This window comes from Chenopodium quinoa, unplaced genomic scaffold (genome assembly GCF_001683475.1).
Source record: "Chenopodium quinoa cultivar QQ74 unplaced genomic scaffold, ASM168347v1, whole genome shotgun sequence".
NCBI classification, from domain to species: domain Eukaryota; kingdom Viridiplantae; phylum Streptophyta; class Magnoliopsida; order Caryophyllales; family Amaranthaceae; genus Chenopodium; species Chenopodium quinoa.
In genome coordinates, this window is record NW_018744239.1 from 10,393,372 (window position 1) to 10,409,017 (window position 15,646).

Sequence of the window (15,646 nt, forward strand, 5' to 3'; positions counted from 1 at the left end):
GGCCTTGTTAACAACAAAGACATGTTCCCTATTATTAATAGGGGGACATTCCCAGTCTTTTATTGTTAGCTTCCCTTACTAAGAGGACCTAGGCGCCCGAGAGTTGCCAAATGATTTATGACAGAGGTTCCGATAGCTATAATGAGTAATATACTTATGACAATGGTTAAATCTCTTAAAGTATTCTCATAGGTCGATCCGGTGTAGTTTCAAATTGATACCTATGCAAATCATTTATGACAATTTTGTCCTTATAGCACAAGAAACGGTGCTATAAATCATACTACACACTAATCTCACGCGGTCATTAGTCGTCCAACTTTCAAATGACCTCAACCAAGGATAATTTTGATATGATATTCAACGTTTACTTAATAGGTGTTTCTTTATCCAAGACATGGTATTGATACCCTATTTTGAATATAGTCAAATCGAAAGGACTCATTGTTTAATTCTAAACCTCAATTAAATAGTTTTGTGGAATAATTAGTAAATTTTATTCCACTATGAAACTTTCAAACGTTTCATCAATGGTTTTCCCAAATGTTTTAAGAGTAATACTCTGAAAAAAATTTTTTATAGAAATCCCACCCATATCTAATATGCTTGATTTCTTTTATGCAATTGTGAATGTTGTGGTTCATTTATTGCATAGGTTTAGTTATGATTACTTTGCAAAACTTAGAATCTTCATTATCAAAAACTCTCATAATAAGATGATAAGATTTGAGAGTGTTATGGATTATATGCGATTTAGGATTTATTGTCCAAGTGATGGCTCCCACTCATTTTCATGTTTGAGATCTCCAACTTGACAACCTACAATCATCAAAGCTCAACAACAAACTATCCATTGAACAACTTCCTTATTATTACCTCTAAGGCAGCAATGCCCTCAACATATACTTTAGTTGATTTCCTAATGATGCTTTGTTTGGATTTTACTCCAACTGGCTCACAATGATTTGGATACCCTAATCATTTTTTATTATAGAAATTTACCCTAACATGGAGTCTGTTTCAAATTTTCATGGCCTCTAACCATTATTCGTAATTTGGATTTGTCGTAGCTGATTTATAAGACATTATTCCCTTACCATCCAATAGTAAATAGCATGCTTGTAAGTCTTAGGTTTGTTTATAACTCAATAGAAATTTATAGGATTCAATCCAAGCCTTTGGTGAATTCTATACCTATACGAGGTAATTGCATCAAACACTGAGTCTCAAGGCGCTTTTAAAGCCCTTTGATTATATTGATCTTACTCCCACACTTCTAAAGTTTTTTTTGAGTAATGAATTCTCTTATAAGGCACTTGTAAAGTCCTTTGAGTATTTCTTGATCAATCATTCTCATGATGCCCTTCTAAAGTCTTCCGAGATTCACATTTCTAGTTTGTTGCTTATCTCGATGGTCATCGAGTTCATTTTGGTCATCGAATGTTAGTCGGGACTTGACCAATAAAAACAAGAGAATTACAAACTTAAGGTTTTCTCACTTTTCTAAGGAGATGCCTTTTTAGTTCCACTCAAGTGTTCTTCCCAAATCCCAAAACTTGGGTATTTATAGGGAAATGAACCTTGGTTTCCCATTCTCAATCAATGTGGGAGATTTGCAATTTCCCTATTTTATTTTAATCAAAAACAAAATAGAAATGCAAATCAATCAACAAGTTACAAGTGGCAATGGGGGGAGAAGGAGAAGGTGAGGACCACCAAGGGAGGGGACCAATCCACCTTGCTCCCCAAGGCAAACACCAACCATTGGTCCCTACACAAAAACCGGACCACTCCTCCATATGGCTGGCTGGCAGCTTGTCTTGGCTGCCATGGCTTCCAGCTGGTGCCTAGCACTAAGGCTGGGAAGCCCGGCCAGCCAGCTAGCACATCGCCTGCCAGCTCGCAATGCATGCGCAGCCAGCCAGCATGCATGCCTCGCTGCTGCTTGGTGCGTGCTACTAGGCGCTGCTATGCGAGGTTGATGCTTGCTAGCACACACGCATAGCCCAGCACGCCCAGCACGCTGCTGGCTGGTGCGTGGTGCTATGCGATGTGCGAGGTTGCTGCTTGCAATGCGCTAGGCCTTAGCACGCTAGCAAGCACGCAAGCACCATGCCTACATTGCTTGGGATAGCAAGGCCCAGCAAGCCTAGCATGCTGCTGGCCTCGCAATGCTTGCGAGCCAGCGTTAGGCTTGGTGCGTGGCCCAAGCAAGATGCGATGGCTCGGGCTGCTATGCTAGCACGCCCAGCCATGCATAGCCACACCACATGCATGCAAGCATCTTGGATGCTTGTGCCATGCGATGTGCGTGTGCTATGGGATGCTAGGCACGCATAGTTTGGGACCTTGCCTAGCCTAGCACTTCAAAATGAAAGATATATACGTGATACACAATCTCCTATTGTTTTTCAGTCAAATACCCTACTTCTCATCTTATAATACCTCAGGAGCTAATGAAACTATTTTAGTAAAGTTTTGTCTCAATTCCCTTGAAATTGCTCCAAAAATTCAAGTTCCTTTTGGATTTCCTTCTTGATCAATGATAACTGCAACATTGTCATCAGATCGTATTATCATACCGTTGGCGCGTTTCAGTTCTGTACAGGTACGTATAATTACAGCTCTGATCACTTCTGATCTTTCTAAGGGCGTGTTGGGTATTGCTTCTTTAATCACAACAACAATAACGTCACCAATACGAGCATATCGGCGGTTGCTAGCTCCTATGATTCGAATACACATCAATTCTCGAGCCCTGCTGTTGTCTGCTACATTCAAATGGGTCTAAGGTTGAATCATTTTTTGTTTTTATCTGTTCTTTCAATGTAAAAATAAATGAAAAAGAAATATTGTTTGTCCAAAAAAAACTTCTATTTATTTTTATCCAAAAGATCCATTTCCTTTAGGTCCACATTCTTATCCTGAAATAATGAATTGAGTTCATATAGGCATTTTCGATGCCACTATTGATATAGCCCGGCGGGCTATATTTTCGGCTACTCCGCTTATTTCATAAAGTATTCGACCTGGTTTGACAACAGCTACCCAATATTCCGGCGATCCTTTACCAGAACCCATACGGGTTTCCGCGGGTCTTACTGTAACAGGTTTGTCGGGAAATATGCGTACCCATATTTTTCCACCGCGACGTGCATTTCGTGTCATTGCTCGCTGCCCTGCTTCTATTTGTCTAGATGTGATCCAAGCGTGTTCAAGTGCCTGGAGAGCATATCTTCCCAAACAAATACGATTCCCCCGACAAGATATTCCCTTCATTCTTCCTCTATGTTGTTTACGGAATTTAGTTCTTTTGGGGTAATAGTTGATGTTTTTTTGGAATTCCATCTCTACTACAGAACCGGACGTGAGAGTTTCTTCTCATCCAGCTCCTCGCAAATGAAAAAATAAAAATTTCATTTTAAATGAATATTTTATTTTTATATAATAATATATACATGTAATAATACGCTGAATAAATACACTGAATAAATTCTTTTGGATTCACCTAGTTTACTAGATATTTTTATTTGGGTATATAAATAAATAGTCAATTTAAATTTCTTTAAATCTCTACTTTATTCCTTTTTTTTTGTATATTTTTGTTTTTTTTCTATGATATTTCATTCTTTTTCATTTTAGTTTTATAAATTTATATTAAATTGGATTGCTCAAATATGAGGAATTCAATGAAAATAAAAAAGAAAAGGGGAATTTTTGCGGGCGAATATTTACTCTTTTAATATCTATTTTAGCTATAAAGTTAGTTTATCATTTTTTATAATATGAATAGGTTTTTTCTTCGTTCCGCCATCCTTACCAATGAATTGTTAGGATTCATTTTTAATTGAATCTTATGGATTCACGGATTCCGTCGTTCCTATCGCTTCTTGATTAATGATTAGGTCTATAAATTTTACAACGGAGCTCGTAATGAAATTTGTTCTTGAGACAACCCTCTTAGTCGTGATTGGTTCGAAGCTCTTATTTTTTTCTATGAAATAGATTTCTATCATATAATTTTGCGTCAATCTGTATTGATGCTTTATTACATTTTTTTTATGAGATGTTTCAAAGAACTTACATAGTGGAATAATATATCGTTTCTATTGGATTCTTTTTTTTTTTTCTTTCTCTCATCTTTCCTTTTATCCGTATCCTTTTTTTCTTTTTTGTATTTTATTTTGTTTGACAATAAATCTAATGAATTGTTTATGCCAAAAAAATGCATTTTCAACAATGCTAGGGCTAAAATAACATATCTTGACTGCTTCCTTGGATCCAAATAATGTGATGCGATGAGTTGGTTATTAGTTGCTAGTTATGAGTTTCTATCTTGTATGATTTGTTTTTTTTGGTTATTTAGTTTTAATTTTCACAAAAACCAACGAGTCACACACTAAGCATAGTAATTTTTTTAAAAGGTCAATCGAATTTTTATTAAACCTTATGGGATTAAAATGGGATTCAAAATGAGAATTTGTTTGATGGAAAAAGAAGCAAAAAGGTTGTTATTTTATGTTCCATCATTAAATTGATACCAAAAGACAAATTTAAGTAAAGGTTTATTACTCCTCGTCCATAAATATCCAAATTTTGATTCCCAATACTCCATAGATAGTTCGAACGGTATAAGCACAATAATCGATTTTCGCGCGAATGGGTTGTAGCGGAACCCTACCCTCTTGATTAGGGGATTTTTCCCCACCAATCACCATCTGACAAGTGGACCAATCAGGTTCCGCCATGTGTCCGTCACATGGGCCAATAGGAGCCTGCCACGTGTCAAGCAATGATCCGTCCACCATAGACCAATTACGACACGACACGTGTCCTTCCCATGACACCTGGGATAACCGGTCACCTAGGCCCAACTTCCGAGGGAAGCCCAATCAGCCCAAGGTTAACCTAAACCTAGATTGGCACGTTTCCCGAGGTTATAAATACCTCCCTTAATCCTCATTAAGGGGGATTACAGGCTGGTCACGCTAAAAAAGCAGATTACCTACATTAAACACTCTCACCTAGAGAGACCCAATCACTTTAATTTCCGCATTAATTACTCCTTAAACAAGTACTAACTTGATCGTTGGAGGCGGAGCTCCCACCACAAGGAGTCTCCGTTGTTTTGCAGGTACAGGCGTCCGGTTCCAGTCTCGGAATTGTAACTCTCCCGCAGGACATCAGAACACCCCGAAACATTTGGCGCCGTCTGTGGGGAGAGTACTTCTGAGATGGCATCCACGTCTGTACCGACTCCTGAAGAGAGGCGTCCCCTAGACGACCCTCAAGTTCAGTCGGACCACGATACTGAGAATGAATTTGAAGTTAAAGCTCACACAGCTTCAGACGGGACCCTAAGGGCCCGACGTACCCGTCATACCAAAAGGAGGGAACGGGAACATCTTCATACAGGAAGCGAGCCAGCAGGCGCACCCCTGTTCGGCAACAGCCGACTGATGGGTCTGCTCCCATCACAAGGAGTGAACTCATGACCTTCATGAGGGACTTCAAGGGAGAAATTCAAGAGTTGATCAACAAGAAGCCGCCTGCTCTGGACAAGGAGCAGTCGGCTAAGAAACCCTCCACTTCACTGAAGAGGAAACCAGTTCAAGGGCGAGAGGCGACCCCTCATCCTAAATCTAGGAAGTGGGAGCCACCTGCCCTTGATTCCACAAAATACCGTTTTCCTACTCCAGGAAATAGGAAACCTGTTCGTCATATTCAGGCGGACGGGTCGAGGAAAACATACACAGACGCTCGGCTACTGCTAGAGCAGAAGAAGAGTGACCGATTGTCAGAGTCGGCCTCTACTTCAAACTTCCAAGACAGTCTGCGAAATACCTCAATGAGGCATACTCAGTCGTATCGTGAGAGTCAGTCAGGCGGCACCTCCCGTCAGTCCGGCTTTCATAGCGACCAGGCGGTACCAAACTTACCGTTTGTACCGCAACAACAGTATTTTTTACAGCCACCTCCGTTTGGTGGACATGCAGCAAAAAATGTCCAACCTATGAACTGGCAGCTACGGTTGCTTAGACTTGGTGAACAGCCGTCGGCCTTCTCCAAGGAAATTACTGAAGCCGCTCAGCCGGCCAAAGTGAAAAATGTATTAGTAGGCGCCTATGACGGCACTACTAACCCAGAAGACCATCTGATGGCATTCACCAACCTGATGTACCTTCAAGGGTTGGATGATCCCACTTGGTGCAAGTGTTTCCCAGCGACTCTCAAAGGAATCGCACAACAATGGTTCGGCAACCTGCCGACTGGTTGTGTAAATAACTTCAGGACGCTTGCTTACTTATTCACCTCCAACTTCGCCATGAACATCCCTGCGAAGAAGACGACCCTTGATTTAGGAACAATTCAGCAGGGCGAGAAGGAGGGGCTTCGTTCTTACATCAGGCGGTTTAACCTGATGAGAATATAGATTCAAGGGTTACCGGATGAAGTAGCCTATACTGACTTTTTCAGAGGTCTCAAAGACGGGTCGACCTTCAAATTTGATTTGGTCCGAAAGAGGGTGGCGACTCTTCAAGAGGCCTTGATTGAAGCGGAAGCCTATATACAGGCGACTGATCTTTGTGGTATGGTAAAACACTCAGACAAAAGAGAAGGACGACAGAAGCAGTCGTCAAACAAAGACAAGAGAAAAGAGGTCTGGGCGGCTGATTCCTCTAAACAGCCGGCCCAGAAAAAGAAAAAAGAATTCAAACCATACTCCCCAAAGTATGCGTTTAACAAGGATAACCAGTTTATCCTAAAGGAAATCAAGGGACGGATCTCAATTGAGAAGCCGATCCCCATGAAGGTTTCTGCAAACAACCGGAACCAAGAAAAATTATGTGCTTATCATGAAGATGTTGGTCATCACACCAATGAATGCATCAGTCTCATGCGGTATCTGGACCGCCTGGCTGAGCAAGGTGATCTTGACACTTATGTCAAGAAATCTACGGGGATCACTTCCTCAAAAAAGCAGTCGGCCAAAAAGAATCAAAAGGCCGACAGCTCCGATACAGATGATGCAGTCGTCTACACAATTGCAGGCGGCTTCTCAAGAGGCGGCCCCACTATTAGGGGCAACAAAGACAATATCAGGCGGTTAGATGTAAATTCCGTTCACCAAGAACGGCCCTCCAAATATTCATTTCCTGAGATTGTCATCACTGAAGAAGATCTAGGAGGGGTAAGAGGGCCGCATGACGACCCTATCGTTATTGAATGTAAAGTGGCCAACCAGAGAGTTGGCCGAATCCTCATAGATACCGGAAACTCCTCAGATCTCATCAGTAGCAAATGTCTGTCGAAACTAAAATATCAGACTGATTGCATACATCCGTCATCCCACCCTTTAGTAGGGTTTGGAGGAGGAGTCGTCCACCCAGTGGTACGAGTGGATTTACCCATCCGCCTGGGCGAAAAAGGGGAAGGACGACACATGGTAGTCTGGTTCCTGGTAGTAAAAGAACTCTCGGCCTACAACATGATTCTAGGACGACCAACCCTGAATAATTCCAAGGCTGTTATAATCCCATCTCTTATGTTGCTCAAGTTTGAGAGGGATAATGGAACAGTCGGGTCCCTAAGGGGAGATCAGAGGATGGCCCGAGAGTGCTATCTCTCGGATGTCAAGCCCACTATTATGGCCACTGGGTCAAGTGGTGGAAAAACAGACCTTGACAATGTCAAGGAGAGTGCGCCTGTTCAAGAAGCAGGCGGCAAGAAGAGAAAGGCATCCTAGACAGAAGCTCAACCTGGATGGATCCGATCAGGGCATATCTGACAAACGGTACCCTGCCGGATGATCATATTTCTTTTGAATGATGTAAATAGTCAAGGGCTACTTAATAAAAGTTTGCATACTTAATATTCAATTTTGTACTAAGAGGGGCACGCCTACTAACAAACAGTCGGCTACTCTCCATACTCAGTTTTTATTCTTACTTAAGAGGGGCAGGCCGCCTATACATTTATAGTCGGCTACTCTCCATTAAGTATTTTACTCTCTTCAGAGGGGCACGCCGTCTGTACCTTTACAGTCGGCTACTCTCCATTGAGTATTTTACTCTATCTTCAGAGGGGCATGCCGTCTGTACCTTTACAGTCGGCTACTCTCCATTGAGTATTTTACTCTATCTTCAGAGGGGCATGCCGTCTGTACCTTTACAGTCGGCTACTCTCCATTGAGTATTTTACTCTATCTTCAGAGGGGCATGCCGCCTGTACCTTTACAGTCGGCTACTCTCCATTGAGTATTTTACTCCATCACCATAGGGGCATGTCGTCTGGACATATAGTCGGCTACTCTCCATAGAAGAGGGCCGACTGGTTCCAAACACACAGCCACCCCCCTTATACTTAGCTAAAAAATATTAGGGTCTGGCCGACCCTGTGCCTAAACAGGCGGCTACCCTCCTCTTACTTAGCACCTACGTTCACCAAGAACTAACCAAGGCCATAGGCCGAATGATCAGACCAGGCGCCAAGACAACTGATCCAATCTTCAAAACTAATACGACCTGTCCCAACATCATAGCAGGCGTCCGGCGGCATCCCTCCGGATGAAATTCGTCGCAGAGAGCAGCTCCCTTTTGGGTGGAACATTGCTCTATAAACTAATTACACGGCACCTATACGACTGTCCCCAAGGGCAACCACGTAGCCGTTTATGAGACAAGGATAACTCTATCACTAACCAAACCAGTGGTAGCAGTTGACATCTGAGTCAGATGACCGCCTGTATTACTTGGGATAAATGCAGGGGGTACCTCTTGAGTTAATAGCCAACAAACATTGGCGAATCAAAAGGTTCAGCCGGCCTCCGCCGCCTGGTACCTTTACTACTCAAGCAGGAGTGACGGCGACTGAGTAACACCAAAGTTAACTCATAGTTACTCTCTCAAACTTAGTATGGAGCCTAAAAGGTATGAGTCGTCCGCCTGTTTTTAGCAAACAGGGGCTCTCAACCACTACTCCTGCTAGGTTAACAACCTATGAGTTAAAAGCCAACGAACATTGGCGAATAAAGGGGAACAACCGGTACCAACCGCTTGATACCTCTACTACTCAGTTACTTGGCGACTAGGTAACAACCATGTTTACTTGGTCAAACCACTTTCCTACTTGGTTAATTTTACAAATGACAGGACCGCCTGCCTAAAGGGGATCCAGTCTTTAAAATGGTTCGAATACCAATTGGATAAATGGCCGACTGATCGTCTAGCCTGGAAACAGACAACCAGTCGTCCAGGGGCATAGGCGGCGTGACTAACTATCCGTACCTATCTGCAACTATTGGCCATGTAAAACAGTCGGTATAGGGTACAATTGGATATCAGAATATTCAATACTTAAACAAATTTGAAGCAAAACAAAAAATTCATTAAAGAAGCCGGTCATCAAAGACCGGCAAAATATTCAGAGCCCCGGCCCCCTGGCCAAGTAAATACAAAACAAACGGCACGCAGGCCGTGGAAAGAAGACATAAAGCTTAAGAAGGGGGAAGATCTTCAATATCAACAGCTGCTGCCTGGTCAGCACTCTTCTTGCTGGACTCGGCTTCAGCTGCATCCTTCTTCGATGCATTACCCCCAAGCGGCACAAGCGCCACTACCGGCTGCTCCTCCTCCTCCAACGCGTCCTCCAACGCCTCTTCCTCAGCAGCCGCCAGGATCTCTTGATTATATCTATCAGAACACTGGCGATACGTTTTTTCCCATGAGGCAAAGTCGACATTGGGGAAGAGGCGGCCCCAAGTCATGCGTTGGATTTGAGCAGAGTCTTCCATCATCTCCCGGATCAGCTCTTTCTTTTCTTGCTCGGCCTTTTCCGAGAGCTCCTGAGTAAGACTCTTCTCCTGGGTCACCAGGCGTACCTTTACGCTCGCCAAGGATTTCTCCAAGGTTTCGTATGAGGACATCTTTTGGCGAAGAGGTCTCAGCTCGGCCTTGAGGTTGTTGATGGTCGCCTCCAGCTCGCTATTCCTCTTCTGGGCCGCCTCTAACTGAGCCCGGATAGCGGCGGTAGCCTGCGCCTGATAATAAAGAATATCAATGGTCAGAACTTCATTTTGGGCAATTTGAAACATTGCCTTATCACAATCAGAGGCGGCCATAGCTTTTGCAGCCTTTACCTCTTTGTTCTTCCGGTCAAGCGGCTTGCGAAGGTCGTTCACTCGGAGCAGGGCCTAAGGAAAAAGGGGAACAGGCGTCAGTTTCCAAACAAAAAAGAAAACAGGCGTCCTGGAATTCAAATACTCAAAAATATACTAAGTATACCTCAGCAAGGACCCCTGCAATCCCGTCTAGGTCAAGGGTGCCGACACCCCTGACCGCCTCTCTTTCAGCTGAGGAACGGCCTTGATCATAGACTTGGCCACCTCGACCAAGTCAGGCTCCTGAGGGCCGGCTGCATCAAGCATAAACAAACGGATTAGACCTAGTAAAAAAGGGAGCAAGTCTAAAATTTACAAGGACAACTTCATACTTCTAGGCGGCCCAGCTGGAGTTTTAGAAGAAGTGGCCGGCTGTTTCTCAGCCGCCGCATGTTTCCTGGCAGAACCAGGAGAGCTCGCAACAGTCGTCCTCCGGGCCTTGGGGTCCGGCTGTTGGGAAGAAGAAGCTCTTGGAGTGCCCGTCTAAAAAAGAAGAAGTCAGTATATGCATAAACACAACTCCAAAAAGAGGGTGAAAGGTTCGAAGCCCACCAAGGGTGCCCCTTGTTGGGGGAGTCGGTTGAAGACTGTTGCATGATGGAGGCCCGCAACATGGCCGCCGCAGTCTTGGAGGCGGTAATTTTGCTCATAGCGTCCGCTGCAAAAACAAATAGCAAAGTTAATAAGTCATAACAAGAAATGCATGGAACAACAGAGTATTCGACAGGTCGGCTACCTCTTGAGCACCGACTGCTGAGGCCACATGCGGCCAAAAAGTACTCGTCGTAGAGCCATTTGAAGCTCGGGACGCAGTGCAGGGGTACTTGCTCTCGTACCCCTGAAGTAGAGTTCACCTTCGACTCTACTTTGAAGAGTCCTTTATCTAGGATCTCTTTCTTAGCCTTGGGGGGAACAGGCGGCATGCTGCGGCCGCCTGCAAGAAGGGGCGGATTCCTGTTCCACCTGTTGAAGCGCTTGTTCAGCTCTGTGTCTGAACTCTCAATGATGAGGAAGGTGCTCCGCTAGTCCTTCCATTTGTTTGCTTTACCTCTTGTCATGAGGTAGCCCCTGTGGCTCGTCAATTGATACCAGCCGGTACCGCCTGCCTTAGGGGTACGGCTGAGGTAGTTCATGTGGGCGAAAGCCTCGAAGCTCGGCTCCACCCCGTGCAGTTCGCACCCGGCCACATAGCCGAGTACGTTGACCCAGGAGTTCGGGGCTAACTTCCATAACCCCAACTCATACCCATCCAAGATCCGCTGAACAGCCGGATGTAGTGGGAAGCGCAGCCCAGCCTTGATGGCCGCCTCGTAGCAGCCAAAGCAGGCGCTATCATAACTGGTACCAGCCGGCCAGACGACTGTGTCTTCTGGATCCGGCACAAACACTAAAAAGTCGGGGCCCATTGTGTGGTTTGCGATAAAGTTCTCCACTTTCTCTTGCATGGCCGTGATCCGGCCCCGAGGTACCGTGCAGTAGTAGGGGGTATTTTGCTCTCGGTGAGAGGCGGATGGCTCCGCCCAATCGTCCCCCTTCTCAACTGCGTGAGAAAGCCTCGCCTCTTGCAGGCGACTGTTTTTCTCTTCTGTGTCCAGAGAAGCATGGCCAGAAGAGCTAGACTCGGAATCGTCCTCTGACGAGTCCGAAGAGGACGACTCTTCCCCTCTCCCGGAGGGGCCCGCCTCCTCTCCTTTAAAAGGAGCAGGAGAGAATGAAGAATTGTCAACTGTAAAATGGGAAGGGGTCACTTTGACTCCTCCCTCAGAACTGCCGACTTTCAAGCCGCTTTGTTTCACTTCCACATATGGCGCCTGGTCAGATGTTCCACTAATCGGCACCCTGTGGGAGGAGCCGTCTAAGTTTGAGATCCTGGCAGTCTTTTTTGTTCTGGCCATCATGCTCTGCATAGACACAGATACAGTCGGACTTTGTATAAAGGGCAAAGATGGGTCCAGAAAAGGGCAGGCGACACTCCTAGTCCTAGATTCAGCCGTCCCCGGTGACCGGCTGATCACTAACCTAGGTCGTGTCGTGTGCTTCCGTGGTGCCATTTCAAAAAAGAATAAAGTAAAGAGAAAATTAAGAGTAAGAGAACCGACGGTTACCTGAACGAGTGACGATTGATGAAGTTCTGAAAATCCTTTGCAGTCGGCTTGTCAGAGCAGGCCGTAGGCAGAAAGGGTCCAAAATGTCAGAGCAAGTTCAGGGGTCCGAATGTTCTCTCACAAAGTTTTCAAGTGTGAAAATGACCGAAGTCAACACTCCTTTATATAGGCGAAGTGAGAAGGCGAAGGGTCACTTCCAGAATTCAAAATTTTGGCGGGAGAATCTCTCGGCCTCTCGCCGAGTGACACCTGTAGCAGGTCGTCGCCTGTTACAGGGCGATACCTGTCACAGGTAACACGTGACCAGTCACGTGCCACCTGTGAGGGGCAAATGATTAGGGGATTTTTCCCCACCAATCACCATCTGACAAGTGGACCAATCAGGTTCCGCCATGTGTCCGTCACATGGGCCAATAGGAGCCTGCCACGTGTCAAGCAATGATCCGTCCACCATGGACCAATTACGACACGACACGTGTCCTTCCCATGACACCTGGGATAACCGGTCACCTAGGCCCAACTTCCGAGGGAAGCCCAATCAGCCCAAGGTTAACCTAAACCTAGATTGGCACGTTTCCCGAGGTTATAAATACCTCCCTTAATCCTCATTAAGGGGGATTACAGGCTGGTCACGCTAAAAAAGCAGATTACCTACATTAAACACTCTCACCTAGAGAGACCCAATCACTTTAATTTCCGCATTAATTACTCCTTAAACAAGTACTAACTTGATCGTTGGAGGCGGAGCTCCCACCACAAGGAGTCTCCGTTGTTTTGCAGGTACAGGCGTCCGGTTCCAGTCTCGGAATTGTAACTCTCCCGCAGGACATCAGAACACCCCGAAACACCTCTCTTATCCATTCGATACGTGCAATTTCTTTTCCATTGATACGGCCGACAATTTGGATTTGAATTCCTTTTGTATCAGCTCGTTCGGTTAATTCGATAGCTTTTTTCATTGCTTTTCGAAATGATACTCTACTCTTTAGTTGTCCGACTATAAATTCCGCAAGAATGTTAGGGTGCCCATAAGGTTTTGCAATTCTTGTAATAGCAATATTGAGTTTTCGGTTTACACAATTTAATTCTTTTTGTACATTTATTTTTAGGTCTTCTACTTCATGTGGTCGATTTTCTATTAATAATTTTGGGAATCACATATGGATTATCACTTGTATCAGATCAATTCTTTTTTGAATTTCGATACGTGCAATTCCTTCGATACCTGAGGATGCTCTTGTATTTTTTTGTACATAATTTTTGATACAATCCCTTATTTTTTTATCTTCTTGTAGACCTTCTGAATAGTTTTTTGGTTGTGAAAACCAAAGGGAATAATGACTTTGTGTTGTACCAAGTCTGAAACCAAGTGGATTTATTTTTTGTCCCATATTACTTACTCCATCATACAAAGGCTATATTGTATAAGAAACTCTTTATTTTATGCTTTTCTCTAAAACGACCACACAAGAATTCGCGTCGTTGACCTGTAGACATAAGACCTAAGGAAGTTATTAGCTTTTTTGGAGGTAAACTCTCTAAAAATTTCTCATATGAATCAAAGTGGGTTATATCTCTTAATATAATAGTTATGTGACAAGTAGGTTTTTTAATCAGATAACTACGCCCTCGAGCTCGCGGTTTTAATTATTTTAAGGTAATACCTTTATTAAAGTCCGCTTTGCTAATAATTAAATTTGCTTTGTTGAATTTTTTATTGTGGCTAGCATTTGCTGCTGCAGAATAAATCAATTTTAAAATAGGATAACATGCTCGATAGGGCATGAATTCTAATATCATAAGTGTTTCGGCGTAGGAACGACAGCGTATCTGATCAATTAGTCTTCCTGCTTTGTCAACAGACATGGATAGAGAATGACCTCTTGTAGTTATCTCATCACATTGTCCCGGCTCTGGGTGACTGATCCGTATAGACGAAAGACATCAAATTCTGATTTCTTTTCTTTTTTTTAAAAAAAATCCCATAAATTTTACCTCCATTAATAAATGATAAGCATCTATTTTTTTATATTAACTTAATTAACCTTAAGTTAAACTTAACGACGAGACTTATTATTGGTTTTTGCATGTCCCTGGAACTTTAGAGTTAGTGTAAATTCGCCTAATTTATGACCAACTATCCGATCGGTTTGTAAATGGGCAAGTGTTCTCTTCCATTATGGACAGCGATTGTATGTCCAACCATTGTGGGTATTGGAGGATGCTAAAGGACTTGGCAACTCCAGCAGATAGGCTTGTTGATCGGTTATCTGCTCCTTGCGACCAGCTTATGAATGATATGCTAAGGGTAATACTTTACAACTCCCCAGTCATATATCAGTTATGTTTCTTCCCCTTTTACTTGTTTTATTTATGTGGTTAATAAAGTTTTTTTGTTATAAGAAAACTGTCAACTCGGCTGTGGAGGTCGTGCACATGTACTAATATTACCAAAGATATGCAGACCAAGTTGAGACTAAGGTAAAGAAGGGTGATGACGAGCGTAAGGCTGCTATTCTCGAGCTCGAGCAAAACAAGACCCAAATGAAGCTTTTGGAAATGAAAGTTCTGATCATGCGGAACTGAAGGAAAAACTTTTGGATCAAAACAAGCTGACAACCAAAATTGCCGATCTGGAGAAAAGCCTGAAAGCTGAGAAAGCGGAAAAAGACAAGCTGGTGAAAAGCTTAGATGAAGTTCACCGTGAAAAGCCCGGTATCAGGCATCGAGTCGTCAACCGCTTTCTGAAATCGGACTTATACCTAGAAAAGCTTGTTGATCGTTATACCGGCGGATGGGTGGCGGCGCATCGCTGTGTATGCAAGGCCGAGAACTAGGATCAGGAGAAGTGGCAAGTTTGTGAGAGTGCCTATAGTGATGAAAAGCATCACTCTCCTACCAGCTATGAAGAGAACTACTTTGTTGACCCTCCATCTTTTGAGATAATGACGAATGTGGATCCATGAGATATGCTTGACGAGAACTTTGATGATGTTCTACTTGCCAACCCTCAAAGCGAGAAAGGACTAGAGAAGGAGTCCAAGAAGAAAAAAGATTAATGGGGCGGGCAGTCATCACCAAATTCGTCATGTGGATCTTCATTTGCATGTATTCGCCGCTTAGCTGATGAAGTTGTTTTTGTTGTTCTAGGACTAAGTTATCGTCTGTATAAACATTTTAATGTTTAGATTTAGCCGGTCTAATCCTTATGTTTTATGGGTGATGGCTGTCGTTTTCTTTTCTGCTTTTTTATTTCATGCTAAATGACTTTGACATTTATATAAGTTTCCACTGTTATGTATATATGAAGCCCATACTGCTTTGACTTATTTATTCATGTTATCTGCGCATTAATTATATAGCGTATTTTAGCCTGTCATAT

General features: G+C 43.6%; 1 long non-coding RNA gene across 1 annotated transcript; it reads right to left on the reverse strand.

The window, feature by feature from the left end:
- Positions 1-3,987: 3,987 nt before the first annotated feature.
- Positions 3,988-13,910, reverse strand: LOC110694483. The gene is made up of 2 exons (XR_002505884.1): positions 13,113-13,910; positions 3,988-4,682 (listed from the first exon to the last, which is right to left on the reverse strand). It is a non-coding gene; the product is annotated as an uncharacterized LOC110694483 (long non-coding RNA).
- Positions 13,911-15,646: the final 1,736 nt, after the last annotated feature.